Here is a 14,769-nt window from a genome sequence, read left to right as displayed (position 1 = left end):
GGTTCTTACCTTCAGACTGTGAATTTGAATATATAGGAGTTCACTAGACTGTCTCTGATTTAAAGCAACACCTCTCTTACCCCGTTTTACAGAGGGAAAAACTGAGGCTTAGAGAGGGAAAGGGCCATATAGGAAGTTATGTAGCAGAGCCTGGATTCTGGAGTAACACTCCCTTTCCCCAAACCATATGTGTTTAAATTGTTTGTATAAATAAGATTCTAAAGCCGAGCTTTGTTGAATAGAGAACTTGACCTAGTTTGTTCCCGGGTTCACTAGTCTCTTTTCTCAAGCCTGGGCAAGGCTGATATTTACCAAAGGTTGAAATCCACAAGGGGCTGAAATCTACAAGTGGCTGAAACCCTGGAAAGGTTGAAATCCACACAAGCCTAAATTCTACAAGAATTTGAAATCCACAAGAAGTTGAACTTTATCTGCAGCTGAAACCCACCAGAGTAAAATACACAAAATGCTAAAATCCACAGGTTCGGCTCCGAAGCTCATTAGACAATCTCATTGGCCAGGATTCGGGGGGGGGGGGGGAAGGCGGGAGGAGGTTCAAGAGGGAGGGGTTCTGCACTTGGCTCGGCATTGTGGGCGGCTCCCATCTAGCGGGACACTCCCATTCCCTCGCCTGAGAACAAATGAAAAACGAAGCCATTTCGGAAAGTCCCCTGTGGCGCGGTGATGCAAGTGCGTGTAAGGAGACGTGAGGACGCACGCATGCGAAAGAGGAAGCGTGAGTTCCTTGTTTCTTTTCCGTCCTTTCCCCCAATCCAAACTCTCCTTTCTTCATTTCGCAGTTTTCTGGGACCCAGGGGTTGGAGGGACAAAATAGAAGCCCCGCTGTGGCCAGGAAGTGTGAGTGTCAGGTGGGCCCTGGGGTTCCCAGGTGAGCCACTTGATGGGAAGCTGCACGGGTTTCCCCCACCCAGGCGAGTTTGAAATGTTGGGGCGTTTGCTTTCTTGACACATTTCTGCTATCATTCCCGGAAAAATTAGCACAGCAAAATGTGAGGGGTTCTTTGTGTGAAACTTTGCTAAAGCTTGCAAATGAGGACTCTTCTTAAATATTTTCAAAATAATATAAAACGCTAAAAAATTTAGTAGAAAGACGCCCTCCGTATTGGAGGAGCTCAGCCCCCTTAGAAGTGACTTGGAAACCACTTATAACAGTTTTCACTTTGCCACAGTCCTCTCGATCTCAGGAAAAAACCCGAAACCAAACCAAACCCTATTATTTGTTCATTTCTGTGATGGAAGACCCGCAGGCATCTAGTGGTTGTGGCCAGAGGGCTTCACTTGGTGTACTCTCCCTGCTGTCAGAGGACACTGACCTCTCAGGGTCTCCTTTGAAAAATGAGGGAGTTGGACCAGTTGCCTTTTGGGGGCCCAGCTCTAGCTATGTGAATGAGTTTATGTCCTGGGTTCAGGTTTGGACCTCTGCCCCATATTAGCGGTGTGGCCATAGTTGAGTTACTTATCCACTGCGTCTCATGTAATTCTCCTAAAACCTCCCTACTAAATTATATAGGTGGGTTGAGCCTGTAGATTTAGAAACTCACTCCTAATGAAGTCACAGATCTCCTGTGAATGCCAGGGTGAGCCAGCCTCGATAGTTAGCTAAAGTGGTAGGATTTTCCATCCATCTAACACTTTGATTTGATTACCAACTTAAAAGATTTGAATCATTTAACTACCAATTTAATTAGTAACAGTCTTATGAGCAATAATAATACACAAATCATTAATTATCAACGTAAAATATTTGAATAAAAAACCTTAAGGGGGGGGGGCATACGTTTCCTTGACTGCCCTGTCGGAGAGGTGTACAGAACATAATTCAGACTTTTCTTGCTGAATCAGTCAGCTTGCAGCATGCTGCACTTTATGAATATTTTGTGATGCAATACTATGAAACCCTTTGGGCCTTTATGTTGCCAGGATCTGATGCCTCTTTGTCCCTAGTTGACCTGTTCTGAAGAGGTACCTGGGCCTTTTAAAGGGTCAATTAATTAATTAATTAGATTTACTTAAAAGTTATTTAATAAAAGTTATTAAAAAGAATAACTAGGTGGCTTGCCTTCAAATTTGGCTAGAGGTGTGACCCTGGAACAAACCACTTAACCCCCATTGCCTAGCCTTTAGCATTCTTCTCCCTTGGAACCAATACACAGTATTGATTCTAAGACAGAAAGAAAGGATTAAAAAATAAATTGAATCCTGCCTCACATACTTCCTAGCTGTGTGACCCTGGCCAAGTCACTTAACCTCCATTGCCTAGCCTTTAGCATTCTTCTCCCTTGGAACCAATACACAGTATTGATTCTAAGACAGAAGGTAAGGGCTTAAAAAAACAAACAAAAAAAATAGCCACAGCAATGATCACTTCTCACTGATTTGCTCCTTCTTTGCTGTGACCTGGGAACAGAAATGGCTGTCGTGAGCATCTCCTTTTAGGTTTACAAAATGCTTTGCACACAAATACAGCCCTGTATTTCTTGCATCCCTTTTTCTGGGGTGTCCCAAAAGTTGTAGAGCAGATTTTGAGATTTTTGATACAACCATCAACCCTGTGATGGTTACTGCCACATGTTTTAGTATCACCATTTAACAATGAGGAAACCCAGGTCTGAAGACTGAGGGCCTTGGGTTAAATGCCTTGGAGAGGCATGATTCAGAGAGGAGGAAGACTTGGGTTTGAATCTTGGTCTTATTTTCCAGGCCTTTCCCATCTTAGCGACCTTAACTTCTTTGGGCCCTGTTTTCTTCATCTCAAATGAGAAGGAGAGTAGGCGACCCCCTGAGGTCCCTGAGAATTCTAGATTTCCCAGTCCTATAATGTCATGGCTAGTAGGTATTGGAAGAAGGGTTGGAGCCCAGGTCCAGTTGGAGGACCCTTTCCATTCCATCGCAATCTTGTTCGACTTCTCTGCTTAAAGCTCCAGTGACTACGTAAAGAAATTGGACGCATTGCTCTTAGCTGCTTAGAAGGCCTTTTTTATTTCTGGCTTCTCCTCTATAACAAATATTGCTAGATCAACGGTCTCCTGCTGAAGTTGAGCATGACTGGTCACACATGCTTCAACATTATTATGGATCTACTTAAAAATGGGTTCATTTTGTTCATGTCACTTTCATTTCCGAATTGAGGCTTGGCCTCGTGCCATCCCCACTTATCCAGCCATCTCTTGTGACATAGCTTGAGAAAGAAAAAAAAGTTCAGCAAAAGTCCATGAGAAATTTATAATATTTATAATAATTTATTAATAAGTATAAATTTGCATTTATATTCACTAAACTCCCTACCCCTAAACAAAACATTATGCCTTTATTTCCATCAGATCCCCAAAACTGAAAGACATAATTTTAAGCACAAATATAGGGATAAGAGTAAAATACTACAAGGGGCAGCTGGGTAGCTCAGTGGATTGAGAGCCAGGCCTAGAGATGGGAGGTCCTAGGTTCAAATGTGACCTCAGATACATCCCAGCTGTGTGACCCTGGGCAAGTCACTTGACCCCCATTGCCTAGCCCTTACCACTCTTCTGTTTTGGAGCCAATACACAGTATTGACTCCAAGACGGAAGGTAAGGGTTTTAAAAAAAAAAGTAAAATACTATGAAGGTCTATGAAATACTATAAAATACTAAATTTAAAAAAATTAATTTTTTAAAAAATTGAAAATTAAATTTAATCAATACTGACATAATATATATATATATATTAAAATTTCAATTTATAAAAAACATAAGATCTATTATTTTAACCAGTTAATGTAGCTTAAATTCAAAGCAAAGCACTGAAAATGCTTAGATGGTCTATAATATTGGCCTATAAACAAAAGATACGGTCCTAGACTTACTGTTAATTTTAAATATTTAATTATATCTAGTGTTCATTGTCTATAGTCCCTCTTCTTTGATGAAGGAAAGAGAATGGATTTCCCCCCTTATTTAAAATAAAATTTTATTGACAATCTTTTCATTTTACATTACCTATATTTCCTATAAAATGAAGAATAGAGGGGAAAAAATGAAACAGAATACTTTAGTCCAGATACAACAACAAAAAAAATCTAACCCCAGCAGTTTTACATGCATAGTACCCCCTTCCCCCCCCACACACAGAGAAAGCGGTAAAGTCACTTCCTTTATTTACCTCTTTATTTGAACCCAGTCTTGACCTTTATAGTCTTTCAGTCTTCAGTTTGGATCATTGGTGTTAACCTCAAATGGACCATAAGTAAGGATCCCTGCTGGCTGTATATTGATTTAAAATTCACACTTTATTGTATCTTTATTTTATTTATATTTTATAATTTTTATATTTCCTTTTTACATTTCCCCCTAATATTTCCTAATTACATTTTAAATCTAGTTAGGGCTTCATGAATTTGACACTTCTGGTGTGGATAGACTTATTCTTTCCATTTTTGTTGTAAATTTATTTCATTTTCTAATTATTATTTTTTTAAACCCTTACCTTCCATCTTAGAATCAGTACTGTGTATTGGTTCTAAGGCAGAAGAGCAGTAAGGGCTAGGTAATGAGGGTGAAGTGACTTGCCCAAGATCATACAGCTTGGAAGTGTCTGAGTTCAAATTTGAACCCAGGACCTCCCATTTCTGGACCTGGCTCTCAATCCACTGAGCCGCCCCACTGCACCCCCTGGTTCTAATTATTTCACCTGTAACAGTTAAATTAGTCTCTAGTACTAAAAGTATTATATTTTATGAGGTTTATTAAAAATTATTAGAAATCAAGGATAAAAAAATACAAAATAAGAAAAGCACGTGCCTAGGGCACATTATCCCATTCACAACCTACTCACTACATCTTGCCTGCCAGGTAGAGAGGCATGTGCTTAGAAGTGGAAGAAGAGAGGCTCTTGGGAGGCAGAGAGCCCTTTAAATACTAAATTGTGTTCTCGTACTCAGGTGAGATTATAGGGAATTCTGGGAAGTACCAAGGACTTCTGGGGATTGAAGTCTGGGGTTCAAATCTCCATTTTTATACCCCTTCACTTGTTGTGTCTTTACGTGTTTCTCTAACTTAATAGTAACTGTTTCTTACCAGTCGTAATCCATTATGGTTCTCTTTAACACTTTACAAAGCTACCATGTCGAGGATAACTTAGCAGTATGAGTAAAAGAGGATTTAAATCCCCCACCAAAATTCTTAATTCCTTTTTACTCACTTAGCGTCTCCCTATTTAGACTGTGTTGACTCCTGCCAGAAGTAGAGGTAATTGGAGACTGGCATCTAACACATGCTACCATAATAGATGCTACAATGTTGCTGTCGAAAGTGAGGCACGAGAGGGTTTGCTTTAAGCATCCTTTAAACCTTTGGGGCTTTGAATTTCAGTTACAGTCGTCTCTCCTGGTTATCTTCTTCTTCCCATCAAAGAATATTTATTTTTCCAAAATTCATCCTGTGGCACTGAAAGGAACATCGCTGGCTCCTCCCCTGGAATCCCCTCGCTGCCTTTCTCCCATGCTCCTTGTTTATGGACGTGAAGGGGCTTCAGAAACACATGAAAGGTCAGAATTTGACTTTCTATGAGGGAGACGTTTCTTTACTGAAGCCAGGAGTGAGTGAGCACTCCTTGAAAGGTGACAGTTCCTGTCTGGGAGTTTCCATCCCAGCTTGGCTCTGATCACCAGGGTAACAGAGTGGCCCGGCATATTGCTTTGGGAAATGGATGGGAATCCAAAGTCGGGCAACTTGGTGTTTGGAATGCCAACTGGAGAACTGACAGGTATAGAATCGGTATCTTAACTCCCAGAGGATCAAAGGGGCCTCCCTCAAAATTTTGACTGAAATTGGTGTGAGGGATTGGCTCTGCTGTCAGTTGCTGCTCTTGCCCTCCGTTCCTATTTTCCAGTGTGGATGCTAAATAACAGTTTGCAGTCTGTTCCATGTTTCGCCAGCCAGAGGAGAATTCGATGCAAATTTATGAGCTCTAATCTAAATTGTTTCCCTTTTTTGTGAGTTGTGACAGCTGTATCATTCTTAAAAGCTATTTAGTATTGCAACTGGCTGCTACTTAGCATTACAAATGACTCAGGGATAGTAATAATAATAATAAAAAGCTCCATGGAATAGAGGGAAATACAGTACTTGTATTTACTGGGACCAAGTTTTTTTTGGTGTCTGAAAACAGCTGCTTTGCATTCCTGTTTTATGATGTTTTTAAATAGTTGACTTTTAATTAATAAGCATTTGGCACTTTGTGCTAGCATAAAGGAGATGCTTTGAAATGCTTGCTTATTATTAATTGTTATTTTTGAGGAGCGGAACAGTGTAGTAGATAGAGGGCTGGCCTTAAGATCATGAAGACTTTTGTCTGCCTCTGTATGTTAGCTGCGTGACCACAGGCAAATCACTTAACCTTCAAGTAACATTCTAAAATGTAGAGAAGTTGTCCACCTGTGCAGGTAGAGGGAGTTTCCACACCAGAGCTCCCTACTGTTAAATAATATTATTAAACATTATTATTTAATATCTAACAAATAAGTATTATTAACTAATATCTAACATTTCATCAGTAAATATTATTAAACAATATTTAATAAATATTTTAAATAATTTTATTTAATAAAATAAACTTAGTAATTTATTATTTAATAATACAATAATAACATTTAATAAAATCAAATTAAATAATTTTATTTAACATTAAATAAGATTATTTAAAATATATTTATCTTATTTAATTGTTAATATATTATAATATAATAACAATTATAAGTTAATTGTAACTTATATCTTATATATAAATGACATTTATTAAATAAGATTATTAAAATATATTTATCTTATTTAATTGTTAATATAATATATCATAATATAATATAATAACAATTATAAGTTAATTGTAACTTATATCTTATATATAAATGGCATTTATTAAATAAGATTATTTAAATATATTTATCTTATTTAATTGTTAATATAATATATCATAATATAATATAATAACAATTATAAGTTAATTGTAACATATCTTATATATAAATGACATTAAATAAGATTATTTAAAATATATTTATCATATTTAATTGTTAATATAATATATTATAATATAATAACAATTATAAGTTAATTGTAACTTATAACTTATATATAAATGACATTTATTAAATAAGATTATTAAAATATATTTATCTTATTTAATTGTTAATATAATATATCATAATATAATATAACAATTATAAGTTAATTATACCATATCTTATAATATTTATTAAATAATTTTAATACTTAATAAATATTATTAAATAATAGGTATGAATAATTCTCATTCCCAAATTGCTGTTACTGTTTTTTTCCCCTTAAACCCTTACTTTCTATCTTAGAATTAATACTGTGTACTCATTCCAAGGTCCGAATTCTTCCCATTCCCAAATTGCTATTACTATTTTTTTCCTTAAATGCTTACTTTCTATCTTAGAATGAATACTGTGTATTGCAGAAGAGTGGTTAGGGCTAGGCAATGGGGGTTAAGTGACTTGCCACACAGCTAGGAAGTGTCTCGGTTAGATTTGAACCCAGAATCTCTTGTCTCTAGGGCTGGTTCTCAAGCGCCTGCACCCCCTAGCTAATTGTTAATGATGTTGCAGTTGCAGTCATTTCCCCACACTGGAGAGATTGACCCAGGGGCAGTTCTAATACCCTTTCATCCTGCTGGTTTCGTTATAGCAGAGCTATTGAAAATCCTTTGGATGTAGCCCTGATTGATCATGTTTCTGAGAGCCCTGCTGCATTGTTGGGAATGAGCCTTTGGACTAAGAGCTGCCAAGCGTCCGTCCAGTGGGGATACTTTTCGGCTTGTGTGACTTCTGGAAGTCAGAAACAAAGTTCTGGTATTTTGTGCTTCCTTCTTCAGCTTTCAGAAGCTGTATTATATTCTGGCTCAGCCTTCCAGGAAACCTGTTTTGGACCATATATGTACTAAGTATTTGGGGGAGGCGTAAGGATAAATTCAGACGCCCCTGTGATTGTGAGCGCCTGACTTGGAGCCAGAAAGGCTTGAATTTGGATGGGGACTCGGGATGTTTGTTCTCTGGTCCAGCCACTTGGCCTCTCCTTGTCTGGTACCATGAGGATGATGCTAGCACCTCTCTCACAGGGTTGTTGTAGTTGAGTCCTTTCGGTCATATCTGACTCTTTGCAACCCAATTGGAGGTTTTCTTAGCTACGATACTAGAGTGGTTTGCCACTTCTTTCCCCAGCCTCTTTTACAGTTGGGGAAACTGAGGCATATAGGGTTAAATGACTTGTCCAAGGTCATACCACTAGTCAGGGTCTAAGGCCAGATCTGAACTCAGGAAGAGGAGTCTTCCTGATGTTAGGTTCTGGGCTCTCTCTCTGCTTCACCACTTAGCTGCCCCTTTATAGGATCTCAGGGAGGATCAAATGAGATAATATTTGTGAAGTGCTTTGCATGACCTTCCTGAGCTATCCTCAGTGTGTATGAGATCTGTAAAGTAATTAGATGGATTTCCATCAGCCAAATAAGAGAAGTCTTCTTACTTTATTCTAGGTGCTTTCATGGAAAGGCACAGACTCACCACAAATCACAACTTTCTTTTAGTTTATTTTGTAATACTCTTACCTTTTGTCTTAGAATCAATACTGTGTATTGGTTCCAAAGCAGAAGGGGAGTGGGAATTAAGTGACTTGCCCAGGGTCACATAGCTAGGAAGTTGAGGTCAGATTTGAATCCAGGATCTCCCTTTTCCAAAACTGGCTGTCAATCTATTGAGCTACCTAGCTGCCCCCTCGCTTAAGTTGTTGTTGTTGTTTTTTTAGCAGTAATCATAGCACAGTGTGTAGACGAAGGGTTATTGTGCCCTGGAGAACTTTGGCAGTCTGGGCATGGTTGTAGACATCTCAGAAGAATGTTTTAGAATGCCTAAAATAAAAGACAAAACATTACCAAGAAAATCAATTTTATTGAATTATAGTTATCAAAATATTTTTAAAGAAAAAAGTTCCTAGACCCCCACATGAAGAACCTTTTGATCTAGAGTTATGAGGACACAGAAAGATCTGCAATTATGAATGACTCACAATTAGTTTTATGACATCACCTTCTGGAGATCTGTACTGGGGTTACTCACACGATGGGACTTTTTCCCCCTCCTTACTGTCTCAGGCAACCATTTGAAACATCATCATCGTCATGATTTGGCAGATAATCCAGACTTGAAATTCAGGAGACATCACTGTATGCCCCAGTAACTTAGTTATTTTCTCACATTTACCAGAATGCAAGTCACCTTTGAAAAAATACTATTCAGCTCTCCTCTGCTTTGCAGGAAGGCTCACCTCCAGAGAACAGTCTTGGTCTCCTTCTTGGAGACCTGCTTCTATTTGTGTTACAGTTAGCCAAGGCATTTTCTGAAAGATTTGTTGTGGGGCAGATTCCAGAATTTTAACATTTCATCTTTTGGCTATCGAGTATTCAAACCACTTTGGTAAAAGATCCTTACCATTAAGTAGGCTTAATCGTCAACATTCCATCTTGAGAGAAAGTGCTAGGGTTTTGGACCATGAGTAGAATTCTTTTCCTTTGCTGTTAGAGGTAAGTATGCCATGATACAATTCATGGAGTTTTGTCTCTGTGTCTCTCTTTCTAGCTCCGTTTCTTTCTCTGATTCTCTCTAACTGTCTCTCTGTGTCTTCCTCCGTCTCTCTCTGCCTCTCCCTATTTCTTCTGTATCTCTCTGTGTCTTGTTCTCTGCCTCAGTCTTTCTCTTTTTCTCTCTGTGTCTTGTTTGTCTCTCTGCCTCAGTGTCTTTCTCAGATTCTCTTTGTATATCTCTCTGTCTCTGCGTCTTCCTTTGTTTCTCTCTCTCTGTCTCTCTCTCTCTCTCTCTCTCTCTCTTTCTCTCTCTCTGTCTCTCTCTCTGTCTCTCTCTCTGTCTCTCTCTCTGTCTCTCTCTCTCTCTTGTCTCTCTCTCTCTCTCTCTCTCTCTCTCTCTCTATGTCTCTCTCTCTCTCTCTCTCTCTGTCTCTCTCTGTCTCTCTCTGTCTCTCTCTCTCTATGTCTCTCTCTCTCTCTCTCTCTCTGTCTCTCTCTCTCTCTCTCTTTTTCTCTCTCTCTCTCTCTCTCTCTCTCTCTCTCTCTCTCTCTCTCTCTCTCTCTCTCTCTCTCTCTCTCTCTCTCTCTCTCTCTCTTGTCTTTCTCTCTGCCTCAGTATCTTTTTTGGATTCTCTCTGACTCTGTCTGCGTCTTCCTCTGTTTTTCTCTGCCTCTCTCTTTCTGTGTATCTCTCTCTACCTCTCTGTATCTCTCTTTCCTTGTCTCTATCTCTGTCTCTCTCTGTCTGTCTGTCTGTCTCTCTCTTTCTCTTTTAAGTCTCAGCTCATCTTTGGAGAAATGTAATGGTGTATGTCCCACAAGATAATCTGGTGTTGTTAAATCTTTATTTAGGAAGTGATGCTTTCCTTCTCCCCTTTCTTGACTGGCACCTGTCAGGTTGACTAATAAGCCCTGCCTGGTCTAATTTCTTGGCTCCAGCAACTTGGATGATCCATAGAACATCATTTGGGTTTCCTCTTTCTGAGCTTTCATCCGTGCAATGGGAATCATGATATCACTCATCTCACAGGTTGATGATGGTGAGGATCCAATGAGATAATATGTGATAGGAAACTGAGGCAGAAAGTTTGTGATGTGGGTCATAGATTGAAAGTCAGAGGCAGAATTTGAACTTAATTTTCAAACATGTATATATGAGAGAGACGGACAGACAGACATAGAGAGAGAAGAGCCAGCCCCATTGAGGCTATGTCTTCTTTCTTGTATCTTTCGGTCTTGTCTATTCTAAGTGTTCTCTACTGTGGTTCCTAAGTTGTGGCTACTCTCTCTGGGATCTGACTTGGTGGATAGACATAGGCAGTTTTTCTCCTCTTTTCCCCCTGCCTTTTTCAGCCAAATAACTTTACATTTGTTAGTTGGAACACATTTCTTTCTTCCCCACTTCCTACCCAATTCTGGCTGGTTGTAGAGAGGATATTAAACAGAACTACCGGGAGGAATTTCACGTGCTTTAATAATGCCTTAAGAATTCTTGTCCAGGGAATAATGTGAATGGTGGAGATGTGTGTTTTCATTGACTTTGGGGAAAGAATATGAGGATGTTGGGTGCAAAGTAGACCCGAGTTTTGAATTTCTTAAATCAGCATGAAGCCCATGATCCAGGGCTGTTCCCCTCACTGCTCCCTGTGTGCCTTTGGTGTTAAGGACTGAGAGCCTTGAGAACTGTCACTCTGAAAACTTTAATGAGCACTCATTACACTAAAACCTGTGTCCTGTGAGCAGGGGAGCCAGCTTGTGATTGATACAGGATATCATCCGTAGTGATGGATAAAAATTGGATTTGGCACTAATTCACCTGGCTGTGGAACAAAATTTGAGATTACCTACAAATTCCAGTAGTTAAATTTTTCAGTCATTATTTTTCATGTATAAAGGTGATTGTAATCATGTCTGTTAAGCACATATCACTTTTTAAAAGATAAAGGAGGGAATAGGAATTTTGGAAAACTGACACCACTGTTTTTCAAAATGGAGCTTCATTAAATTTCCAAAAAACCTCGTGATAATCCTAGATAGACAGTAGCTCTAGAGAATAAAAAAGTGTTTTTGTGTGTGTGAGCAAAGTTTATTTTCGTTAGAAATTAAAATTAAAAATCTTCCTCGCCCTGCTAAACAATACCTACATGTATTTTTGGTTTCAATCACTAGTACTGATTTTATTCACTTAATATTTATACATGGAGTTTGGGAGAAATAGTGATTGGTTACTATATTGCAGAAAATGTTTACATTTATATTTGAAACTTCAATCCTGATTCTTATTTCAATTCATTTTGTAATGAACCTAGAGAATGGTTTCTCCCTATATTTGATGACACACTAGTTCAGAAGGCTATGTAATTTTTCTGATTGGGCATTAACCTTCTTTATAACAGCAATATTAGCGCTAAAGCTATCCACTGTGAATTGTTACCTTAATAGTATAAATTTACAAATTATTTAGCTGGGGAGTTAATATTGATAGACCTTGGTAGCATTTCCTTTCCTGGATGTATGTCTTCAGCCCAGATTCTAGGCCTGAAAGGTGTGTTGTTTTTGTTTTCGTCTCTTGCTTTTTTGTTTGTTTACTATGAATAGGTGCTGAATGGTGCTAGTGTCTACTTGGTACTGTACCCTGGCAGTCCTTCCTTCCATTTGAATTCAGGAACATCATTCCTTTTTGGAGAATAAAGCTGAGGTGGTTGGCCTTTTTTTTTCCCCTTTCCAAGCGAAAAAAAAATAATTGAATGTTATTTAAGATGTTTGATTAACAAGAATCTGCGCAAGTTAATTGCTACTTTAATGATGTCACAGCCTTGTCTTTTCTTATTACCTAGCTAATTGATCAGACATCTCAAAGCTTATTGTAACTGACAGTCATCTGACCTCCAGTGAATGTAAATGGAGCTTGTTCATCAGTTGTCTGGTTTGTAGGGCACCTGATCTGGCCACCTCCTTTTTACTCTTGCAGTAAATCGATGGTTAAGAAATGGAATTTTTCATTTATTTCTTTACTAAAATAAACTCCCAGACAAGACGAAAGAAAACATTTCTCCCAACCACTTTAAACCACGACTGACCAAGTCTTGTAAATAATGAGCAAAATAATAGTGAGTGAATGGATGAATGGAGAAGCTTTTATTAAGTTCCTACTATCTGCCATGCACTTTGGTGATAGATAGAGAGATGGATGGATAGATAGATAGATAGATAAATGGATAGATACATATATGGATGAATGGATAAATAGATAGATGGAAAGATAGATGGATGGATAGATTCATATATGGATGAATAGATGGATGGATAGATAGATAGTTAGATAAATGGATGGATAGTGAGATAGACAGATAGACCTACACACAGAGAGACAGACAGACAGATAGATAAATAGATAGACATACACCCAGAGATAGAAAGGGAGAGGATGTGCAGTGGGGCAAGACAGAGAGAGTGTGAGGGGGAGAGAGTGAGACAGAGGGAGAGAGAGAGTGTGTGAGGGAAAGAGAGAGAGAGAGAGAGTGAGGGGGAGAGAGAGGGGAGAGAGGGAAGGAGAGAGAGAGAGGGAGGGAGAGAGAGAGGAGATGGAAGGATAGCTCAATAGAAGATAGGTAGCTAGAGAGAGAGGTAGACAGATGGGTAAGTAGACAGAGTTGGATAAACATAGAAATAGATAAAGGTACATAGAGAGGAGGGGAGATAGAGAAAGAGCGATAGATGAATGGGTGGGCAGAGATAGAGTTAGAGAAAGATAGATGGATAGATGAATGAGCAGATAGATACACCAATAGACTGACCAGCTGAACCACACCAGAGAGGTATAGGTAGGTAGATAGAAAGAGCTAGATAGCTGGTATTAGTTCCAAGGTAGACAGAAAGATAGGTAGACAGATAGATATGTCGTATATAGATATAGACAGACAGACAGACAAAGTTAGATATTTGGATAGTAACTGGCTAGATAGACAGACCCACACACAGAGATAAATAGACACATAGATGGACCTATATACACAGAGAGGTAGGTAGATATGTGTGTATATGTATTATGTGTGTATATATATGTATGTGTGTATCACTGACCTTGACTTATACATATTTTTATTTTTAAAATTTATTTTGATAACCCTTATCTTCCAACTTAGAATCAATAATGTGTTTTGTTTCCAAGGCAGCAATAGGGGTTAAGTGACTTGCCCAGAGTCACACAGCTGGGAAGTGTCTGAGGGCAGGTTTGAACCCAGGACCCATCTCTAGAGCTGGCTCTCAATCCATTGAGCCACTTACCTAGCTGGTCCCCTCAAGTTATATTTTTAGTGGAAGACAGTTATTATAGTTGTTCTGCTTGGTTTCTTTTAAACCTTTACCTTCTGTCTTGGAATCAGTACTCTGTATTAGTTCCAAGGCAGAAGAGTAGTATAAGGGTTAGGCAAATAGGGGTTAAGTGACTTGCCCAGGGTCACACAGCTAGGAAGTGTTTGAGGTCAGATTTGAACCTAGGGCCTCCCATCTTTAGGCCTGGCTCCAAATTCACTGAGCCACCCAGCTGCCCCCTTGTTACGTCTTTTACATATACACACATTTATATGTGTATGTGTATACATATACACATATATATATATATATATATATATATAAATAGTTATATTGTAATATTAGGAAGTCAGTGTTTTGGTTTGGAAAGTCATGGGAATGCTGAGTAGATCCGTTGGGAAGTAGATGGATTCAACCTTTCTAGGAGCAATACCATTATTGATTTGATTATATTCTTGAATTCTAAAAGGGGGAAGGACGAAGATGCCTGGGATATAAGGTCAAGCAAAGCCAGGCTGGCTAGAACTAAGTGATGTTTGGAGGCATCTCCCAGAGAGGATCTTTGGATCCCAGTTCTGGAGCTGAAAGAATTAAGTCCTTCAGGGCATGGTCTCTGGTGTGAGGGGGCAGCTGCACAGTGCATGGCAGGGGCATGTTTGGGGCATAGGGAGTTCCTAGATGTTGCATGAGTTAAAGAGAGAGCTCGAACAAAGAAAGGTTTCTATGTTTAGGTAGCCTAGGGAGGAGAATCTGCTATATCGCTTAATAATCTGGGGGATATTTCCAAGGGGGCTCTTAATAATGAAAGACCGTACTCTTGGTGACCTGAGCTGTGAAAGGGTGTTCTCAGGGATGGAAAGTGGC

The 14,769-nt window shown here is 38.8% G+C and overlaps 1 protein-coding gene across 11 annotated transcripts in view; it reads left to right on the top strand.

Annotated features, from left to right (window-relative positions):
- Positions 1 to 611: 611 nt before the first annotated feature.
- Positions 612 to 14,769, top strand: part of RHBDD1 (rhomboid domain containing 1) — a 181,729-nt gene continuing 167,571 nt past the window's right edge. For 2 of the 11 annotated variants that reach the window (XM_007502170.3, XM_056807590.1), the window contains exon 1: positions 612 to 736. The gene's annotated coding sequence lies outside the window, so the exon portion shown is untranslated. Of the gene's footprint in view, positions 890 to 9,102; positions 9,592 to 14,769 lie in introns of those variants that run through there. The other 9 variants (XM_056807594.1, XM_056807595.1, XR_008914049.1 and 6 more) reach the window with 7 other exon arrangements.

The sequence above is a fragment of the Monodelphis domestica genome, chromosome 8 (genome assembly GCF_027887165.1).
Source record: "Monodelphis domestica isolate mMonDom1 chromosome 8, mMonDom1.pri, whole genome shotgun sequence".
Classification (NCBI taxonomy): Eukaryota; Metazoa; Chordata; class Mammalia; order Didelphimorphia; family Didelphidae; genus Monodelphis; species Monodelphis domestica.
This window is presented reverse-complemented; position numbering and strand designations above follow the sequence as displayed.